We start from the raw sequence: 21,829 nt of genomic DNA, 5'->3' as shown, positions 1-21,829 counted from the left end.
TCTTCCAAAAATACAAAAAGAAAAAAAGAGAGAGAAATGCTATACAATTCACTCTGTTGGGCAATTACAACCCTAATAAAACCAGAGAAAGTTAGCTCAAGAAAGGATAATTATAGGCCAATCTCACTTACGAACACGGATGTGAAAATTGCAAACAAAACATTAGCAAATTTAATTCAACAATGTATGAAATAATCCAGTTGGATATATCTCAAAAATGCAAAGTTGGCTCAAGATTTAAAATTTTATATGGATGCAGTACAATTCCAATAAAAATCATGAGACATTTTATTGGTGGAACTTGAAAAGCTGTTTCTAATATTTATATGGAGCCCTGGTGGTGCAGTGGTTAAGAGCTCAGGCTGCTAAAGAAAAGCCAGCAGATTGAATCCACCAGCAGCTCCTTGGAAACCCTTTGGGGCAGCTCTACCCTGTCTTATAGGGTCACTGTGAGTAGGACTCGACTTGATGGCAACGGGTTTGGTTTTTTCAGTTAATATTTATATAGAAGACAAGCCAAAGCACCTTTAAAGGAGAAATAGGATAAATATGTCTGATAAAATACTAGGCTGTATTCATAATAAAGCTGTAGTAGTATGTCAGTGTGGTACAGGGAATGACAATCTGATGAATGGAATAGAATACACAGTCCAGAAATAGTCTCATTCATACATGACACCTTGATTTTATGTCAGCATTATAGATGAGTGAGGAAGGATGGGCTTTCCAACAAACAGTGCTGAGATAACTGGTTATCCAGATAGATGAAATGGAACTGACTTCCAACTCATGCCATTTAAAAATATCAGTTCCAGGATGGTTATATAATAAATGAGAAAGGCAGCATTTCCAGGAGCGGGAGGAAACTACATGAGTAGATAATTGATTTCTCTAAGGAACATGGCTCCTGGTTAAAGATGGTGTATTCTCTTAGCTGACCTAGAAGTGAGGACAGTACTGTGGGCTAGTGAAATATTCAGGTCGGAAACTCAGTTAGGGGAGAAAATAGAATTAGTAGTAACTCAGACTCAGGAACACATAAAATTCAGTGGGAAAATGTTAACCCTACTGGTGGCCTCTGATCTTTGGAGGGAGAGCAGATTTGGGCTTAGATAGTGACACATAGTTCTATATGTGGCTGGGCTTCGGGAATTAGTAGGGAATTTCCAGGTACTCATTCCAGGTCATAATTTCCCTTTCCAGGTTGTCCAGATCTGTTTGAAATCGTCTTAAAACAGCTGTGGGTTCAGGGCCTGTGAAATATTCTTCTTCGTGACGTCCCAGGCCACTTAAAGCAGAACAAAGAGTCAATCAATTCCTAGTTCCGGCCTCTCACTCTGATATGTCCACCCCAGTTGTCAGTACTCCCAGAGTTCCCCATTAACATGTCTAGCTGCCACGAGCTCAGTTGCCACCCCAGAAGCATCTGAAGACAGCTCTGATGGACGTCAGGTAGTAACCCCATCACTGTAGCCATTGTCACACCTTCCTTAGCGGTGGGTGGGGACATCTGCATTGAGCATGGGGGATTAGGAACCCAGGAATACCAGTCAAACTGTGGAAAAAATGTGGAGTCACTTGGGAACTCTGATATTCAGGACCCTAGTCCCCAGCTCTCTCCCTCAAGCATCCCTAGTCAAAGTACTTGACCTTGGGGACCCAGGGCTTTCAGTTGTCCTCACCTGGCCCAGGATGATGCCTGCATGCTGGGCACTGCCTGAGGAGGCGCACAGAGTAAGGAAATGACAGAGTTGAGCCCGAGACGGGGAGGAGACAGGGAAACCTAGAGGAATAAAGAACAAAGTTTAGAAGCTACACCCTCGGAGGAAATAAGGACTGATGTTTTGTGATGTCTATCTACATCTTCGAATTAGTGAGTATTCGTTCTTCAGAAAGTACTGAATTATTGTGTACCAGGCATTGTTCTAGGCATCGGAGATACATTGGTGCAGAACAGACAAATATCCTTGCCTTCTTGCAGCACCTAGGAACCTATTTTTGCAGTTCAGGTTCTAGAAGGGGGGAAAGACAATAAACAAAATACCAAAAACAAAACAAAAAAAACCAAACCCGTTGCTGTCGAGTCAATTCCAACTCGTAGCAACCCTGAGAACAGAGCAGAACTGTCCTATATGGTTTCCAAGGAAAGCCTGGTAGATCTGAACTGCTGACCTTTCGGTTAGCAGCTGTAGCTCTTAACCACTACGCCACCAGGGTTTCCTAAAGTAAAATTACATTGCCGTTAGGTGTCCTGAAGTGGGCTTTGCCTCACAGTGACCTTATGCATAACAGAACAAAATGTTGCCTGCTGCCCAATCCTGTGCTGTCTTCATGATTGTTGGTTACATACAGTGTGTTAGATAGTGATAAGAATAGCAATTCTACCCTAGGAAACCCTGGTGGCAGAGTGGTTAAGAGCTGCACCTGCTAACCAAAAAAAAAAAAAAATTTTTTTTTTTTATTTTTTTAACCAAAAGGTCGGCAATTTGAATCCACCAGGCGCTCCTTGGAAACTATGGGGCAGTTCTACTACTCTGTCCTGTAAGGTCACTATGAGTCGGAATTTTGTGTTCCTTCCATCTTTTTTGGTGCTTCCTGAGTCAATCAATATTGTGGGCCAATGAGATAGGTAATATAGAGGAGCTGGACAAATTCCTAGAAACACAAATTACCAAAACTGACTCAAGGAGAAATAGAATATCTGAATAGACCTATAACAAGTAAAGAGATTAAAGACTGTAATTAAAAACCTTCTAACAAAGAAAAAGCCCAGGATCAGATGACTTCCATGGAGAATCCTTTCAAACTTTTTTTTTTTGAGAATACACTCAGCAAAACATGCATCAGTTCAACAGTTTCTACATGTACGATGTAGTGACTGGTTATATTCTTCAAGTCGTGCAGCCATTCTCACCCTTCTTTTTCTGAGTTGTTCCTCCCCCATTACCATAAACTCACTGACCCCTAAGGCTCCTATCTAATCTTTTGAGTTGCTGTTGTCAATTTGATTCCATATAGATCATTCTTAAAAGAGCATGACGCTCAAGGCAGACTTTTTTTTTTACTAGGTAAGCTAAACTATTGTTTGGTTTTAGAAGACTTCAGGGAATATTTTTGGGTTAATGTTTAAAGATTATCTCAGGGCAATAGTTTCCGGGGTTCATCCATGCTCCACAGCTCCAGGAAGTCTGAAGTCCATGAAAATTTGAAATTCTGTTCTCCATTTCCCCCTTTTTGATCAGGATTCTTCTGTGGAGTCTTTGATCAAAATGTTCAGTCATGTTAGCCGGGCACCATCCAGTTCTTCTGGTCTCATGGTAAAGAAGACAGCTAGTTGTTCATTGAGGCAATTAGCCACTCATCCCATTTCCTCCTCCTATTCCTGCCTCTCCTTCTTCCTCTGTTGCTCCAGTTAGAGGCCAATTGCTGTGTCTTGCATGGGCGTTTGCAAGGTTTTTTATTGTGCTTTAGGTGAAAGTTTACAACTTAAGTTAATTTCTCATTAAAAAACTTTATAAACATACTGTTTTGTTGTTGTGATACCCACAATGTGACAGTACATTCTCCCTTTCCACCCTGGGTTCTCTGTGTCCGTTTGTCCAGTTCCTTTCCTTTCTTGCCTTCTCATCTTGCTTTTGGACAGCAGTTGCCCATTTGGTCTCGTACATTTGATTGAACTAAGAAGCACGTTCCTCACATGTGTTATTTTTGTTTTATAGGCCTGTCTAGTCTTTGTCTGAAAAGTGGGCTTTGGCAGTGGTTTCAGTTCTGAGTAAGCAGAGTGTCTGGGGGCCATAGTATTGGGGTTCCTCCAGTCTCTGACAGACCAGCTGATCTCTTCCATGAATTTGATTCTGTTCTACATTTTTCTCCCATTCTGTGTCGGAATCTTTGTTGTGATTCTTGTCAGAGCAGTTGGTGGTGGTAGCCTGGAACCATCTAGCTCTTTTGCGCTCAGACTCGTGGAGTCTCTGGTTCATGTGGTCCTTTAGTCCTTTGGGTTAATACATTTCTTGTGTCTTTGTTTTTCTTCATTCTTCTTTGCTCTGGACAGGAAGAGACCAAAAGTCATATCGGAGATGGCTGCTTGTAAGCTTTTAAGACCCCAGATGCTACTCACCAAAGTGAGAGGTAGAACATTTTTTTGATGAACTATGTTATGCCAGTTGACCTAGATGTTCCCCAAGACTATGGTCCCCAGCCCCTAGCCCCAGTTACTTGGTTGTTTAATGTGTTTGTCTAGGAAACTTCTGTGCTTTTTCTTTGGTTCAGTTGTGCTGACTTCGCCTATATCGTGTGTTGTCTTTCCCTTCCCTAAAGCTGACACTGGCTACTACCTAGTTAATGATTTCCTCTTCTCCTCTTTCCCCACCCTCGTAACCACCAAAGAATGTTTTTTTCCTGTATGTAAACCTTTTTTGAGTTCTAGTAATAGTGGTCTCCTACAACATTTGTCCTTTCGTGATTGACTTATTTCACTTAGCATAATGCCCTCCAGAGTCATCCATGTTGTGAGCTGTTTCTCTAGTTCATCATTGTTCTTTATCATTGAGTAATATTTCGTTTCATGTACCATAATTTGTTTTCTATTCATCTGTTGATGGGTGTCTTAGTCATCTAGTGCTGCTATAACAGAAATACCACAAGTGGATGGCTTTAGCAAAGAGAAATTTATTTTCTCATAGTCTAGTAGGCTAGAAGTCTGAATTCAGGGCATTGGCTCCAGGGAAGGCTTTCTCTCTCTTTGTCAGCTCTGGAGGAAGGTCCTTGCGATGCATCAGTCTTCCATTGGTCTGGGAGCATCTTAGCACAGGAACCTCAGGTCCAAAGGACGTGCTCTGCTCCTGGCACTGCTTTCTTGGTGGTATGAGGTTCCCGTGTCTCTCTGCTCACTTTTCTCTTTTATATCTCAAAAGTGATTGGCTTAAGACACTGACCTATCTTGTAGACCTCATCAGTATAATTGCTACTAATCCATCTTATTACATCATAGTGATAGGATTTATAATGTACAGGGAAATCACATCAGAAGATAAAATGGTAGACAATCATACAATCATACAAGGGAATCATGATCTAGCCAAGCTGACAGATATTTTGAGGGGACACAATTCAATCCATGACAATGGGCAATTAGGTTGTTTCCATCTCTTTGCTATTGTGAATAATGCTGCAGTGAACATGGGTGTGCACATACCTATTCGTGTGATGGCTTTTATTTCTCTAGGATATGTTCCTAAGAGTGGAATTGCTGGATCATGTGGTATTTCTATTTCTAGCTTTTTAAGGAAGCATCACATCATTTTCCAAAGTGGTTGTACCATTTTACATTCCCACCAGCAGTGCATAAGAGTTTCAATCTCCCTGCAACTGCTTCAACATCTGTTATTTGGTGTTTTTTGGATTATTGCCAGTAATGTTGGTGTGTAGATGGTCTCTCATTGTAGTTTTGATTTGCATTTCTCTAATGGCTAATGATGGCAATCATTTCCTCATGTGACTTTTGGCCACTTGAATGTCTTCTTTAGTAAAGTGTCTGTTCATATCCTTTGCCCATCTTTTAATTGGATTATTTGTCTTTTTGTTATTGAGGTGTTGAAGTATTTTGTAGATTTTAGATTAGACCCTTGTTGGATATGTTGTAGACAAAAATTTATTTCCCAGTCTGTAGGTTCTCTTTTTACTCATTTGGTGAATTCCTTTGATGAGTGTAAGTGTTTAATTTTTAGGAGCTCCCAGTTATCTAGTTTCTTCTCTGGTGTTTGTGCATCATTAGTTATGGTTTGTATACTATTTATGCCATGTATTAGGACCCTAGTATTGTCCCTATTTTTTCTTCCATGATCTTTATTGTTTTGGATTTTATATTTAGGTCTTTGATCTCTTTTGAGGTAGTTTTTGTGTACAGTGTGAGGTGTGGGTCTTGTTTCATTTTTCACAGATGGACATCCAGTTATGCCAGCACCACTTATTAAAAGGAACTGTCATTTCCCCACTTAACAGACTTTGGTCCTTTGTCAAATATCAACTGCTAGTAGATGGATGAAGTTACATCTGGGTTCTCAATTCTGTTCCATTGGTCTCTGTGTCTGTTCTTATACTACTACTAGGCTGTTTTGCCTACTATGATTATATAATAGGTTCTAAAATCAGGTAGTGTAAGGCCTCCCACTTTGTTCTTCTTATTCAGTAATGCTTTACTTTTCCGGGGTCTCTTCCCTTTCCATGTGAAGTTGGTGATTTGTTTCTCCATCTCGTTAAAGAATGCTGTTGGAATTTGGATCAGTATTGCATTGTATCTGTAGATCACTTTGGGTAGAGTATACCTATCCATGGGCATGATATGTTTTTCCACTTATGCAGATCTCTTTTGGTTTCTTACAGTAGTGTCTTGTAGTTTTCTTTGTATAGGTCTTTTATGTCCCTGGTTAGATGTATTCCTAAGTACTTTATCTTCTTGGGGCCTATTGTAAATGGCATTGATTTGGTGATCTCCTTTTCAGAGTTCTCTTTGTTGGTGTAGAAGAATCCAACTGATTTTTGTATGTTCATCTTGTATCCTGCTACTCTGCTGAAATGTTTTATTAGTTCCAGTAGCTTTCTTGTGGATTCTTTGGGATTTTCTGAGTATAAGAGCATATCATCTGTGAATAGGGATAGTTTTACCTCTTCCTTACCAATTTGGATGCACTTTATTTCTCTTGCCTTATTTCTCTAGCTAAGACTTGCAGCACAATGTTGAAAAGGGCAGTGATAAAGGGGAACCTTGTCTGGTTTCTGTTGTCAGAGGGAATGCTTTCAGCCTGTCTCCATTTAGGGTGATGTTGGCTGTTGGTTTTGTGTAAATGCCCTTTATTATGTTGAGGAATTCCCCTTCTATTCCTATTTTGCTGAGAGTTTTTTTTATCAGGAATGAATGTTGGACTTTGTCAAATGCTTTTTCTGCATAGATTGATATGATCATGTGATTTTTTCTTTTGTCTTACTTATGTGGTGGATTATGTTGTTTGACTTTCTAATGTTGAACCATTCCTGCATACCTGGTATGAGTTCCACTTGATCATGATGTATTATTTTTTTTTTTTGATATGCTATTGAATTCTACTGGCTAGAATTGTTTTGAGAATTTTTGTGTCTGTGTTGATGATGCATGTGACAAGTGGACAATGAATAAAGAAGACCAAAGAAGAACTGATGCCTTTGGATGATGGTGTTGGTGAAGAATAATGAATATACCATGGACTTCCAGAAGAACGAACAGCTCTGTCTTGGAAGAAGTACAGCCAGAATGCTCCTTGAAAGTAAGGATGGCGAGATTTTGTCTCATGTACTTTGGACATGCTATCAGGAAGGACCAGTCTCTGGAAAAGGACATCATGCTTAGTGTCTTAGTCATCTACTGCTGCTATAACAGAAATACCACAAGTGGATGGCTTTAACAAGGAGAAATTTATTATATCTGGAAGTCCAAATTCAGGGTGCAAGCTCCAGGGGAAGGCTGTCTCTGTGTCCGCTCTGGAGGAAGGTCCTTGTCATCGATCTCCCCTTGGTCTAGGAGCTTCTCCAGGCAGGAACCCAGGTCCAAAGGGTGCACTTTGCTCTTGGTGCTGCTTTCTTGGTGGTATGAGGTCTCCACGTCTCTCTGATTGCTTCTCTCTTTTATATCTCAAAAGAGATTAGCTTAAAACAAAATTTAATCTGGTAGATTGAGCCTGCTTCATTAACATAATTGCCTCTAATCCTGCCTCATTAACATCATAGAGATAGGATTTACAACACATAGGATGATTACATTAGATGACAAAATGGTGGACAATCATACAATACTGGGAACCATGGCTTAGCCAAACTGATACAAGTATTTTTGGGGGACACAATTCAATCCATGACACTTGGTAAAATAGAGGGTCAGCGAAAAAGAGGAAGACCCTCAACAAGATGGATTGACACATGGCTGCAACAATGAGCTCAAGCACTGCAATGACGGTGAGGATGGTGCAGGACCAGGCAGTGTTTCATTCTATTGTACATGGGGTCGCTATGAGTCAGAAATGACTTGATGGCATCTAACAACAATGTTCATGAGGGATATTGGTCTGTAAGTTTCTTTTTTTGTGATGTCTTTGCCTGGGTTTGGTATCAGAGTTATGCTGACTTGATAGACTTGTTGGGAATGTTCCTTCCTTTTCTGTGCTCTGAAGTAGCTTGAGTAGTATTGGTTTTAGCTCTTCTCTGAAAGTTGGAATTCTCCAGTGAAGCCGTCTGGGCCAGGGCTTTTTTTTTTTTTTTAATTACCTCTTCAATTTCTTCTTTTGTTATGGGTCTGTTTAGTTTTTCTACCTCACTTTGTGTCAGTTTAGATAGGTAGGTAGTGTGTTTCTAGAAATGTGTCGATTTCCTTTAGGCTTTCATATTTGTGGGAGTACAATTTTTCATAGTATTCTGTTATGATCCTTTTTATTTCAGCTGGGTCTGTTATGATATCTCCCATCTCATTTCTTATTTGAGTTATTTGCTTCCTCTCCTGTTTTTCTATTGTTGGTTTGGACAGTGGTTTGTCAATTTTGTTGATCTTTTCAAGGAACAAACTTTTGGTTTTGTTGATTCTTTCAATTGTTTTTTCTGTTCTCTATTTCATTTATTTCTGTTCTAATCTTTATTATTTCCTTTCTGCTGGTGCCCAAGTGCTACTTTTGCTGCTCTATTTCTATTTGTTTGAGTTGTAGGTTAATGTTTTGATTTTGGTCCTTTCTTCTTTTTTGATGATTGTTTATTGCTATAAATCAACCACTAACCACTGCTTTTACCAAAGGTTTTGGTAAGATGTGTTTTCATTCTCATTTGATTCTACATTTTGTTTGTTCCATCCTTGATTACTTCTATTACCTCATAGTTTTTAAGCAAGATGTTGTTTAGTTTACATGTGTTTGATTTTTTTCCTTGCTATTTCTATTATTGGCTTCTGCTTTTATGGCATTATGATCAGAGAAGATGCTTTGTATTATTTCAATGTTTTGGATTTTGTTAAGGCTTGCTTTGTGGCCTAAAATGTGGTCTATTCTGGAGAATGTTCCATGTGCATTGGAAAAAAATATATACTTTGCTGCCATTGGATGGAGTGTTCTGTGAGGTCAAGTTGTTGGTTGTGGCATTTAGATTTTTTTTATATCTTTATAGGGTGGCTATCAGTCAGCAATAGGTTTTTTTTTTTTGGTATCTTTGGTTTTTTGGTTTTTGATGTCTTTACTGAGTTTCTTTCTAGATGTTCTGTGCTTCACTGAAAGTGGTGAAGTTTCCTACTATTATTGTGGAACTGTCTATTTCTCTTTTCAATGCTGTCAGAGTTTGTTTTATGTATTTTTGTGCCCTGTCATAGGTTGCATATATGTTTATTATGGTTATGTCCTCCTGGTGTATTGACCCTTTAATCATTATATAGCATCCTTCCTTATTCTTTTTGGTGGATTTTGCTTTAAAGTCTATTTTGTCAGAGGTTAATATTGCCACTCCTACTCTTTTTGGTTGTTGCTTGCTTGATGTATTTTTTTCCATCCTTTGAGTTTTAATTAGCTTATGTCTTTGTGTCTAAGGTGTGTCTCTTGTAGACAGCATATAGATGAATCATTTTTTTTTTTCATTCATTCTGCCACACTCTGTCGCTTCACAAGTGCATTTAGCCCATTTACATTCAGCGTACTTGTTGGTACGTATGAGTTTACTCCTGTCATTTTGTCTTTTTTGTGGTGTTGAAGTTTTCTTTGTTTTGCTTACTTTTCTTTGCTGAGGTCTTTTTGTTTATGTATTTTCTTTTCATCTCTTTCATTATTGTTGATTTTGTGTTTGCTGTGACTTTATGTTTTCTTCTTTTTTATCCTTAATTTTTCTAAGTTTAAACCTGTCTTTTATTTCTTGATATCGCCTTGACTTCCTCTCCTTATGGAAATTCTGCGAGTACACTGTTATTACCTCTTTTTTGTTTTGGCATTGTCGTCATTTACATACTGATGTCTCCATTTCCTTATTTTCAGTCTTTTAGCTTTGTTTTATTTTTGAGAATTCCCTATCTGGTTGATCTGCCCTGTGTCCTAATCTTGGATTGTTGTCTGGTGTTGTTGGCTCTCTAACTAAATTCCTCCCTTTAATATTTTTTGTAATCTGGGTCTGGTTTTTACATATTCCCTTAATTTATGTTTATCTGGAAACGACCTAATATCGCTATTGTATTTGAGACACAGTTTTGCTGGATATATAATTCTTGGTTGGCAATTTTTTTCCTTCAAGTCTTTACATATGCCATCCCATTGCCTTCTTGCCTGAGTGGTTTCTGCTGAGTAATAAGAGCTTAGTCTTATTGATTCTCATTTGTAGGTGACTTTTTCTTTTATTCCTAGCCACTCTCAGGGTTCTTTGTCTTTAGATTTGGCAAGTTTGATTAGGATATACCTTGATGACTTTCTTTTAGGGTCTGTCCTGTATGGGCTTCATTAAGCTTCTTGGATAGATATCTTCTTATCTTTCTTATCTTTCATGATACTAGCAGTTTTCTGCTGCAAATTTTTGACAATTATCTCTGTGTTTTCTGTTATCCCCTCTTGTTCCTGTACTCCTATCACTCACAGTTTTTCCCTCTTAATAGTATCGCACATAATTCTTAGGCTTTCTTCATTTTTCTTCATTCTTTTTTCTGATTTTTCCTAAAACAAGTTTGTGTCAAGGAATTTATCTTCAATGTCACTAATTCTGACTCCATTGTCTCAATTCTGCTCTTATGACCTTCTATTGAGTTGTTTAATTCTGAAATTTTATTGTTAATCTTTTGGATTTCTGCTTGTTGTTTCTGTATGGTTTCTAGCAGCCTGTTTTTTAGTCTGTTGTTTTGTTCTTGTATTGTTTTCCTGAATTCTTCTATTGTTTTGTCTCCGTGTTCCTTGGCTTGGTCTGTGTTTTGCGTGATCTCCTTCTTGATGTCTTGGAGAGCTGTTTATATTAGACTTTTGAATTCTTTATGAGGTAGTTCCATTGCTGTTTCTTCCTACAGGAGGTTTTCTGGTTCTTTATTTTGGTCACGTGCTGGCACCATCTTGTTGTGCTTCTTTATGTGATTTGACATTGAATGTTGTCTCTGAGGCATCAATAAGTTATCATATTTATATATTTATTTATTATATTTTTGTTTACTGCATCCTGAATTTTTGTTTTGTTCTGATAGGTAGGCTACTCTGGTCATTGATCTTGCCTCGTTGAAGCTCTCACCTCCTGTTTCCAGGTGGTCAGAGGAGCCATGAGGTATGTGAGCCTGGGAGCCTTTCACTGCTCTTGTGGTGATGATGTAGGTGGCATTTTTTTGTGAGGTGATGAATTTGTCCGGCTGGCCACCTGGCCATGGTTGCAGGGGTATTCTCCCTGGTCGTTGGGTTGGGTGTTGTGGGTGTGCTCCATTTTTTACTGGTTGGTTGGGGTGCAGTTGCCCGAGAGGTCGGTCACCAAGTGTGTGGTGTGGAGACTCTCACCTACAGTCCTGGACAGGCAGGGCTGCATGGAGGTGTTTGGAGTAGGCACAGTTCTATGGTTGTAGTGGAGGGCAATGTAGCATACAAGGCAGGGGGCTTCCAGCTATCCTTACATGCTTGAATGGAGGGTATGCCCCTGTCCACTAGAGTGCATAGTGGTAGTACTGCCAGTCTTTGGGCACACAGTGGCATTGGCTCAAGGAATTGTGGGTCACCACTAATTCTCAGGCTCCTGTTGTGGGCAGCTGGATGGAGTAGGTGGTACCACTGGCCCTCAGGCCCCCGGTAAGGGTGGGTGAGGCCCCTTCTCAGGGGGTGGGTCAGTGTCAAATGCCACAAATTTGCAGCTCCAACTTGGCTGTTGCAGATGAATATGGGCTTCAGGTGGATGCCTTGCCCATTTCGTCCTAATGAGTGTGTGCCATGCGGGATTGGCCAGGAAGGCGCTGGTGCAGGTAATCAGTGGGGATGAAGGATGCTACAAGTCCCTGGACCCCCTACACCAGTGGCTGGGCAAAGATGCCCCTGGACCAGGGCCACAAGTTCCCAGCTTAGTGGGCCTGGCGGTGTTGAATGTTGCTGGGACTGGTGTTGGAGTGGGGAGGGGGATAGATGAGGAGAAGGGAGTGCTCCTTGGTCATGAATCACTGGTGGGGGAAGGGTTATGGTGTCCTCAGAATGGGTTGGGAGCTTGCACTTAACTTTCACAGGTCTGGTGTTGCTCCTGTTTGGCTCTGAAGGTATGTGCAGATTTGCTGCTGTTTGGCTGCACCAGATGGGGTGGGTTTCAGCTTGGGATGTTGCTGCTTGCCTCAACCTGTGTGTGTTGTGTAGATTCAGCGCTAGCAGGACCCTGGCAATCTGCGATCCATGATTCTCCATTTCCGCTGTTTAGGAATTGTCTCTCTTCTACGTGTTGCTCGGTCTGATTCTTCAGCTTTGTCTTTGATGCTTAGGGTTCCTAGATTGTCATATATATCCAACTCACTTGTTTTTTCAGGTCTTTGTTGTTAGAGGGATGACAGGAAGCATTTGACTGTTCTGTCATCTTGGCATGGCTTCCAGGAGTTAAATTTTTAACTGAGCTTCCCCGTCACTCGCATCACTGCTTCCAACTTGTGTCTGGCACGTCCCCACTTGCAAGCTTTTAAGTCCCCTGGCACTACACATGGAACTAGGACAGAGAACAGAAGCACTAAACATGTTATTAGGATAATTAATTGGGATGCCCCATGAAACCTTGGCTCTAAACCTCCAAACCAAGGAGCCAAATCCCGTGAGGTTTTTGGTTATACACAAGCAGCCTCAGCAGCTACTCTTTTTTTGTTGTTGATGTTGTTTTGTTTTAAATATATCTATCACACAGCTTTTGCCAGTTCAACTTTTTACAGGTGTACAACGTATTAACTGAAAATATAATAACTGGCTGTGCAACCCTACCCTTAATTAATGAGATTTCTCTATAACTGTTAAGTACCCTTCCCCCCCCCCCCGCCCCTGGTAACCGCTAATAAACTTTGGTCTCTATACATTTGTCTTTTTATATAAGTGAGGTCATACAATATTTGTCCTTTCGTGATTGGCTTATTTTGCTTAGCATAAGGTCTTCAAGTTCTACCCATACTGTAGCATGTATCAAGATTTCATTTCTCCTACTGGCTGAGTAGTATCCCATTGTATGTATGTACCACATTTTGTTTATCCATTCATCTGTCGAGGGACATTTAGATTGTTTCCACTTTTTGGGCATTGTGAATAGTGCTACAATGAATATTGGTGTACAGGTCTCTTTTTGTGCCTCTGGTTTCATGTTTTTTGGTTATATACCTGGGGTGGAATTGCTGGCTCATATGGTAGTTCTATTTTTAGTTTTTTGAGGAACTGTCACACTATTTTCCATAATGGCTATACCATTTTGCATTTCCACCAGCAATGGGTAAGGGTCTTCCAAATGTTTAAAGAAGGATTAACACAAGTCATTCTCAAACTCTTCCAAAAATAAAAGAGGGTAACTCATCTGTGAGGCCAGCATTACCTGATACTAAAGTCAGACAGAGACATTACAAGAAAAGAAAGCTACAGACCAATATTCTTTATGAATACAGATGGAAAAATCCTCAACAAAATTACAGCAAACTGAATTAATTTGCTTACTAAAAGAATTATATACCATGAGCAAGTGGGGTTTATTCCAGGAATGAAAAGTTTGTTTATCATCTGTCTTAGTTATCTAATGCTGCTATAACAGAAATAACACAAGTGGATGACTTTAACAAAGAGAAATTTATTCTCTCACAGTCTAGAATGCTAGAAGTCCAAATTCAGGGTGCCAGCTCCAGGGGAAGACCTCTCTCTGTTGGCTCTGGAGGAAGATCCTTGTCATCAGTCTTCCCTGTTCAAGGAGCTTCTCAGCGTGGGGACCTTGGGTCCAAAGGACATGCTACTCTCCTGGCTCTTGTTTCTTGGTGGTATGAGTCCCCCATCTCTCTCTGCTCACTTCTCTCTTTTACATCTCAAAAGATATTGACTTAAGACACACCTAATATTGGAGATTGAGTCCTGCCTCATTAACATAACTGCCTCTAATCCTGCCTTATTAACACCATAGAGGTAGAATTTACAATACACAGGAAAATCACATCAGATGACAAAAAGGTGGACCATCACACAGTACTGGGAATCACGGCCTGGCCACATTGACACATATTTTCAGGGGACACAATTCAATCCATGACATCATCCAAACATCATCAATGTAATACATCATATTGACAGAATGAAGAAAAGATACCACAGTAGATGCAGAAAATGCATTCAACAAAATCCAACACCGTTTCCTGATAAAAGTCTGCAACAAACCAGGAATAGGAAAAAACTTCCCTAACCTGATAAATTTTTTTTTTTTTGAACCTGATAAAGAGTATCCTGAAATATCTACAGCAAACATCGTAGGTATTGGTTCTATAGATATGGATTCTATATAGAATATCATATATAGAAAGCCATCCAGAATGATAAGATCATGAACAAGACAAGGATATCTGCAGAAAGAGTGAGCTTGGGAAGAAGTAATGGGAAGTCAAAACAATGATAAATACAATCATCAGAATATGTATTGCTAAACTAATTATTAATTTAGTTAATTACATTAAATGAATCATAAATTAAATTATATTAAATTATGATACATTTAAATTACTTATAATAGATAAATTATATTAAATTAACTTTTAATAATGATAAAATGTTACATTTAAAATAAGATGAAATATAAAACTCCAGACAAAATTACAAGTTGTTCTAAGGAACTCTACCTCTCTGGGAGGTGTTATGGATTGAAGTGGTCTCATACAGTATTTGTCCTTTTGTAATTGACTTATTTCACTCAGCACAAAGGGTTGTTGTTTAGACTTCAATGAAATCAAGCTTGGAAAGGACCCACCACAATTCCAGGCACATGGTGGGTACTCCACAATTGTAGTACCTTCCATTTCACAGCCTCTTGTTTTTTGGCTGCAGGCAGCCACCTCCGTACATACATCTGCCTCCACTCCCAGTCCAATCTCTATTCCAGGGCCCTGTGTACCTCTTGTCTTGATCTGAGAGAGGGAGTCAGACCAGAAGGGGTCAGGGTTGCTGTCTGCCATCTCTTCTGCCCTACCCAACCTTTCAGCTACCTTTGATTTTTCTGGACCCATTGTCTACTCTTGCCCAGTCCAGGCTGGACCACAATGTTTGACTTAAGGGCTTCAGCCTCTTCGAGGGCTTGGCAGATAACCCCCCAGATCTGCCCTGAAGGCTGCAGTGGCCCTGCCTGGCCAGAGTCTCTCCTTCCCAGCTGAATAATGTCAACCAGGACCAGACACCATGGCAGGAGAGAGACTGATAGCAGGTTTTCCTGGAGCAGTAAGGATTTAAATCAGACAACCTGGAGGAGCTACCGCGTGTACAGCTGAGTTTTTGAGGCCAAGTAATCCGAGGATGCCTGTTTTCTTTCTCCAGGGAAGAACTTCCTGTGTGGACACAGGGAGAAGTGGTTAGGGGCTGATCAAGCTCTGGGAAAGTTCTGAAGGTGCCAGAGAGGATCTGTGCACTGAAGAGGCTGTGACTCAGGGCCACTGAGCACACTCCTCTCCTTGTCCTTCCACAGGGTGGGTCTTTTCCCTCTCAACATGGTTACTTCTGTACATAGTTCCTCTCTCTGCCAGGAATCCCCCTTGTCCCTGCCCACAACCCAGTACCATTTCCTCTCCAAAGACTTCTCCTGCCTCTCCTCTCCTCTCCTCTCAAAATATGTTGAGTCATAAGCAGCCTGTCTTCCTAAGGGTTCCTTTCTGCCTATTCCATTCAGACAAGTAACTTTACCCACCTCTGCCTCAAGCTATCATTGTATCTCTCTTTTCTCGATTCACTACTGAGAGTCCCTCACAAACAGGCTGATTCTCATTTAAAGCCCGTTTGTGAGTCTGAAACCTCCTGCCTTGTTTGAAGGATGTGGTGATGGCATGTGGCCTGGAAGGAGGTCACACCTGGGTAAGCCTACAAACAGAAGGGTGCAAGCATGCTCTTGGGCATCTGTCTCTGGGAAGTGGAAGGGCCCGTGTGCCTAAGACGGGCATCCTGATGTGTGGCCTCAGGGATCTGGGAGGTAGGAAGTAGATGCCAAATGCACTCAATGCAGGGGTTCAGGACAGTGGCCAGTGAGCACTGAGAGCAGAGGGCGGCGGCTGAGCTCCATGACACAGAAAGCCCGGCTCTTCTTAAGAGGCTGTGTTTTCTGGGTCTGTTCCCATGCTGTCCTTTACCAGTTGCTGTCCAGTCAGTTCTGACTCAGGGTGATGTCATGTGTCAGAGTAGAACTGTGCTCCATAAAGTGGTCAGTGACAGATTTTTCAGTGCCTTTCTTCCAGGGCACCTCTGGGTGGACTTGAACCTCCAAACCAAACTTTTAGTTAAGAGTTGAACACACTAACCATTTGTACCACTCAGGGACTCTGTTGTCCTTCAGAAGAGTTGGTTTCTCCCCTGAGTGCACAGGGACTAAGATTAAAAGCTTACAGAAATGCTTGTAAGACCTGAAAAAAAAATTATTGGCTCCAAAATAAAAAGAGAAAACTGCAAATGCCTAAAATAATGAATGTTTAAATAACTGTAAAACACAGTAGTAGTCAATCAAGTTCTTTGTTAAATTTCATATTCTAAAATTTCATAACACTGGAAAACAATTTGCAGTTTTTCTCACTTCCCGGGATTTCCTAAGTATTCATAATGATTACTGAGAAATCAGAGCCAATCATAGATTCAACAAATTCCTTATAGAACCAAAAACAAAACCCGTTGCCATCGAGTCGATTCCAGCTCATAGTGACCCCACAGGACAGAATAGAACTGCTCCATAGGGTTTCCAAGGAGTGGCTGGTAGATTTGAACTGCCCACCTTTTGGTTAGTAGTTAAGCATTTAAACTCTGCACCACCAGGGTTCCAGAGTTCCTTATAGATAAGTAATTAAAAAAAAATAGTGAACATCCTTTCAGAAACCTTAACAGCAAAAATACTATATTTAGTGTGGGACGTGGGCATATTTTAATCGGTTAATAATGAGAGGCAATATAGCATGGTGATAGGAACATGGACCCTGGAATCAGACTGCCTGAGCTCAAGTCCTCCTGCCGCCTACCAGCTGTATGCCCCCGAGTAAGTTGTTTATTTAACCTCTTTATCTGTGCAATGATTCCCTCATTCATAAAAAAGATGATGATAATAGTACCTTCAAAAATTCCTGGGTGGCGCAAAGTCCAAGTGCTGGACTACTAACCAAAAGGTCGGTGGTTTGAACTCAGCCATGGGTATGTCAGAAGAAAGGCCTGGTGATATGCTTCCAAAAGATCACAGCCATGAAAACTCTATGGAGTATACTTCTCCTTGGGGTCACCATAAGTTGGAATCGACTCAAAGGCAGCTGGTTTAAAATACTACCTTCTTACAGGTGGTGTAGTTAACGTGCTCGGCAGCTAAACAAAATGTTGGCAGTTGAAGTCCACCCACAGGCACCTCGGAAGAAGGACCTGGTGATCTACTTCCAAAACATCAGTCACCGAAAACCCTACAGAGCACAGTTCCACTCTGATGTACCTGAAGTTGCTGTGAGTCAGAATAGACTCTCTAACAACTGTTTTTTTTTTTACTATCAGCAAAAGTTTTTAGTGTTCTTGACAGCCTGGTGAGGATTAAATGAATTACTATTTGTAAAGTGTTTGGAAAATTTCTACCAAGAAGCAAGTGCTGTTTAAGATTTAAATAAATAAATGTATGAGAGCTTTTGATCCCTGAGTGTTTGCTTACATCTTTAAGGAGGTTCCCTCCCATTTCACCTGGGCTAGTGAACCCAGGAGGGTGTACCTGTGGAGGAACTGTGTATACCTGGGCCTTCCAGGTGAAGGCAGAGCAAAAAGAGCCCCAAAGAAACGGAAAACTCAGGGACCAGAGAGCTGCTGACCAGTTTTAGTGTCCCTTATACCTGGGCAAACCCATGGAGTTTCTGGGTTTGGTTTTATTAAGGAAGCTGTCTTCCTAACTCCACCCAAATTCAATGATCCATTTTAGCACTTGCCTGCTGGTCTCTCGAGCAACCTTTGTCTCTGCTGACCCCTTCACCTTACACAACACACATACCTCTTTAACTCTACCAGTTTCCTCCCAGTCTCTGACTCTCTAACTTTCACCTTCGTCTTTGTCTCCAGAGATGGGTCCAACTTCTCATGATCCCATCCAATATTGGGGATGGTGACAAGAAGTGGCAGCACCCAGAAGGCTCAGTGGATGGCAGTGTAGCCCGTCATAACATCCCCAGAAGGAAGGGAAGGTCATCGGCTGAGTCACAAGCCCTTCAGGCGAGCACGAGCAGCGCACGTATTGGCAGCACAAACCATCTCTGTTAGTTGTTTCCGGCTGCAAGTAACAAATCCTACTGAACTTGGCTTAACCGATAAGGAAATACATTTTATCATATATCAAGAAAACTAGAAGTAGGAGTACTCCAAAGACCGAACAATCCATGCTCAGCAACATCATCAGGAAATCGAGTTTTCCCATATTTCCCGTCTGTCATCCTCAGTGTTGCAGCGTTTTCCTCTTCAGGTGGCAACAAGGCTGTAGCCATTTCAGATACGGCATCCAGATATAACAATGGATAGCAGAAAAGGAGCACGTCTCTTCCAGTGTGGCCCCCTTTGCAGTAAGAAAATCTTTTCCTGCAGCCCCCAGCAGTGAGCTCCTCACCCACGGCCAGAACTGGACCACAAGCCCCTGATTAAGCCATTCGCTCACAAGGCGGGTGGAGCCACATGACTGACTACTCCTACCAGGCTCTACTTCCGGGACTGGGGCTGGAGATGGCTCGCCCGAGGCATGTGCCTGTCTGGAGTGGGTTGGATAGCTAAACATCATTTAAGGTCTGGTGTAGTGGTTAAGAGTTACGGCTGCTAACCATAAAGGTCATCAGTTCGAATCCACCAGCTGCTCCTTGGGAACCATTTGGGGTAGTTCTACTCTATCCTATAGGGTCACTATGAGTCAGAATAGACTCAATGGCAATGGGTTTGATTTTGTTTTTTGGGTTTTTTTTTTTTTTTTTGGAGGAAGGAGGAGTCCCTCTGTGGTACAAATGGTTAAGTGCTGGACCACTAACCACACGGTTGGCAGTTCGTACCCACCCAGAGGAGCCTCAGAAGTAAGGCCTGATGATATGCTTCCGAAAGGTCACAGCCTTGACAATTGTATGGAGAAGTTCTGCTCTGCACACTTGAGGTTGCCATGGGTTGGGACTTACTCAGCAGCAAACAACAGGAAGGAGGAAGGTCCTTGGGTGGCACAAATCGTTTGCTCCCAACTTTAGCCTGAAGGTTGACAGTTCGAACCCACCCAGTAGGGCTTCAAAAGAAAGTCCTGGCAGTCTGCTCCCACAAAGATTACAGCCAACCAGCAATCCCACTGCTAAGAATATATTCTAGAGAAATAAGAGCCATCACACGAATAGACATATGCACACCCACATTCATTGCGGCATTGTTCACAATAGCAAAAAGATGGAAACAACCTAGATGCCCATCAACAGATGAATGAATAAACAAACCGTGGTGCATACACACAATGGAATACTATGCAACGATAAAGAACAGCAATGAACCTGAGAAACATCTCACAGTATGGGTGAAATCAGGAGGGCATTAGGCTGAGTGAAATAAGTCAATCACAAAAGGACAAATACTGCATGAGACCACTATTATAAAAACTCATGAAAAGGTTTACACGCAGAAAGAAACAATCTTGATGGTTACGAGGGAGGGGAGGGGTGGAGAGGAAAAACCCTAACCAGACAATAGATAAATGGTAACTTTTGTCTGATTTTTACCACCAACTGGTCACCATCACCACGTACATACAAGGGGCAGGAAGAAACACCCACACTATTGTAAAAAAACCTGGCCTAAGGTCTGCAATGAAGTGGGCATAAAAGTAGCAGCGGTGATTAAACGCATGTCTTTCCCCTGCAGTCTGGATGACCGCAGCTGCATTCTAACTAGTCTCCCTGCCTCAGCTGGCCCCGCAATCCGTTCTCCTTACTGCAGCCAGAGCGATTTTCTCCAAATTTAATCTGACCCACAAAAACTGCCCTCAGGACCAAGCCCAGACTCCTTAGCCAGGAGCCCCAGGCCCTTTATGATCCGATCAAGCCTGAAAACCATGTCTTCAGATTTCTCTCTTGTATCCTCAGCTGTAGCCCCACTAGAGGAGTAAATGACTGGAGTTTGAATAGACAGGGCATGGCTAAGAACTTGGGTGCGACATCACACCAATAAATTCTGAGAAGGCATTGGATGAGCTTCAGCAGCCATTTTCTAATAAAAAAAAAAAATTCTAATAGGAATATAAGGAAACGTCTTAAGTTTAATGAAGGCTATTTCTCAAAAAAGGGAATTTTTTTAAAGTAATATTTTACTGTGTTTTCGGTGAAAGTTTACACAGCAAATTAGGTTCTCATTTGACAATTTCTACACAAACTGTTCAGTGACATTTGCTACATTTTTCACAATGTGTCAACGTTCTCTTTAATTCTGTCAGGCTGTTCCATTTCCATTACTCTAGTTTCCCTGCCCTCTTATCTTCTCATCTTTGCTTTAGAGTACTTGTTGACAGTTTGTCTCATATAGATGGTTTTTTAACAGAGCACCACACTCACAGGTAATATATTTTATTTTGTGTGTCAATCTGTCATTTCACTAACAGGTGACTTCAGGGGATAGTTTTGGTTCAAGGTTTTAAAGAGTGCTCAGGGCGATAGTCTCAGGAACTCCTCTAGTCTCAACTAGCCTAGCAAGTCTGGACTTTTAAAGAATTTGGGTTCTCTTCCTCATTTTCCTCCATTCTGTCAGGGTCCATTTATTGTGGCCCTGATCAGAACAGTTGGTAGGGGTAGCCAGGCACCATTTAGTTTTTCTGGTCTCAGGGTAGATAAGGCCATGGCTCGCGGAGGCTATTAGCCTGGTAGACTAATTTCTTCTCTGAGACTTTGCTTTCCTTCGTTCTTTTGCTCCTGACAAGTAGAGACCAATAGCTGTATCTTAGATGGCTGCTCGCAAGCTTCTGAGACCCCAGACACTACTCACCTCATTATGAAAAGGCAAATACTCTAAGAGAAAAAAACAAAATCTATTTCATTAAAAAGAGTAAAAAGGGATGCCTACTGTCACCGTTACTACTTAATATTGTCTAGAGTTTCTAGCAAGCGCAAAAAGGAACATAAAAAGACACAAGAGGCTCTAGTTTTAAAAATTACAAGAATTAACAAGAAAAATTGCCATCAACTTCCATTTCTAGCAATGTTGTTGTTCTTAGGTGCTATCGAGTCAGCCCAGATTCAGGCTGACCCCACGAACAACAGAACAAAATGCTGCCTGATCTGTTGTGATGGACTTTCATTGGCTGATTTTCAGAAGTAGATTCTTTCTTTCTTACTACTCCATCTTAGTCTGGAAGCTCCCCTGAAACCCACTCAGCATCATAGCAACATGCAAACAACTACTGACAGATGGGTGGTGTCTACACAGGAAGTACATTAGCGGGGAATTGAACCTGGGTCTCCCACATGGAAGGCAAGAATTCTACCACCAAACCACCACTGCCCCTCCTTACCTGAAGAGTCCTTCTAATATAGGACTCTGATAGGGGCTCGGACACTGTAAAAATGGTGGAGGGGTGGCTTCTGACCTCCTTTAACTTCACAAGGGGGAAGGAGAATCAAGATCAACAGCCCGAGGCT

At 41.3% G+C, this 21,829-nt stretch overlaps 1 long non-coding RNA gene across 1 annotated transcript; it reads left to right on the top strand.

Moving 5' to 3' along the window:
- Positions 1–5,224: 5,224 nt before the first annotated feature.
- Positions 5,225–19,146, top strand: LOC135228121 (uncharacterized). The gene is made up of 3 exons (XR_010318445.1): positions 5,225–7,301; positions 17,498–17,654; positions 18,252–19,146. It is a non-coding gene; the product is annotated as an uncharacterized LOC135228121 (long non-coding RNA).
- The last annotated feature ends 2,683 nt before the right edge of the window (positions 19,147–21,829 follow it).

The sequence above is a fragment of the Loxodonta africana genome, chromosome 18 (assembly GCF_030014295.1).
Source record: "Loxodonta africana isolate mLoxAfr1 chromosome 18, mLoxAfr1.hap2, whole genome shotgun sequence".
Classification (NCBI taxonomy): Eukaryota; Metazoa; Chordata; class Mammalia; order Proboscidea; family Elephantidae; genus Loxodonta; species Loxodonta africana.
The sequence above is the reverse complement of the archived record's forward strand: the minus strand, read 5'-3'. Positions and strand labels throughout refer to the sequence as shown.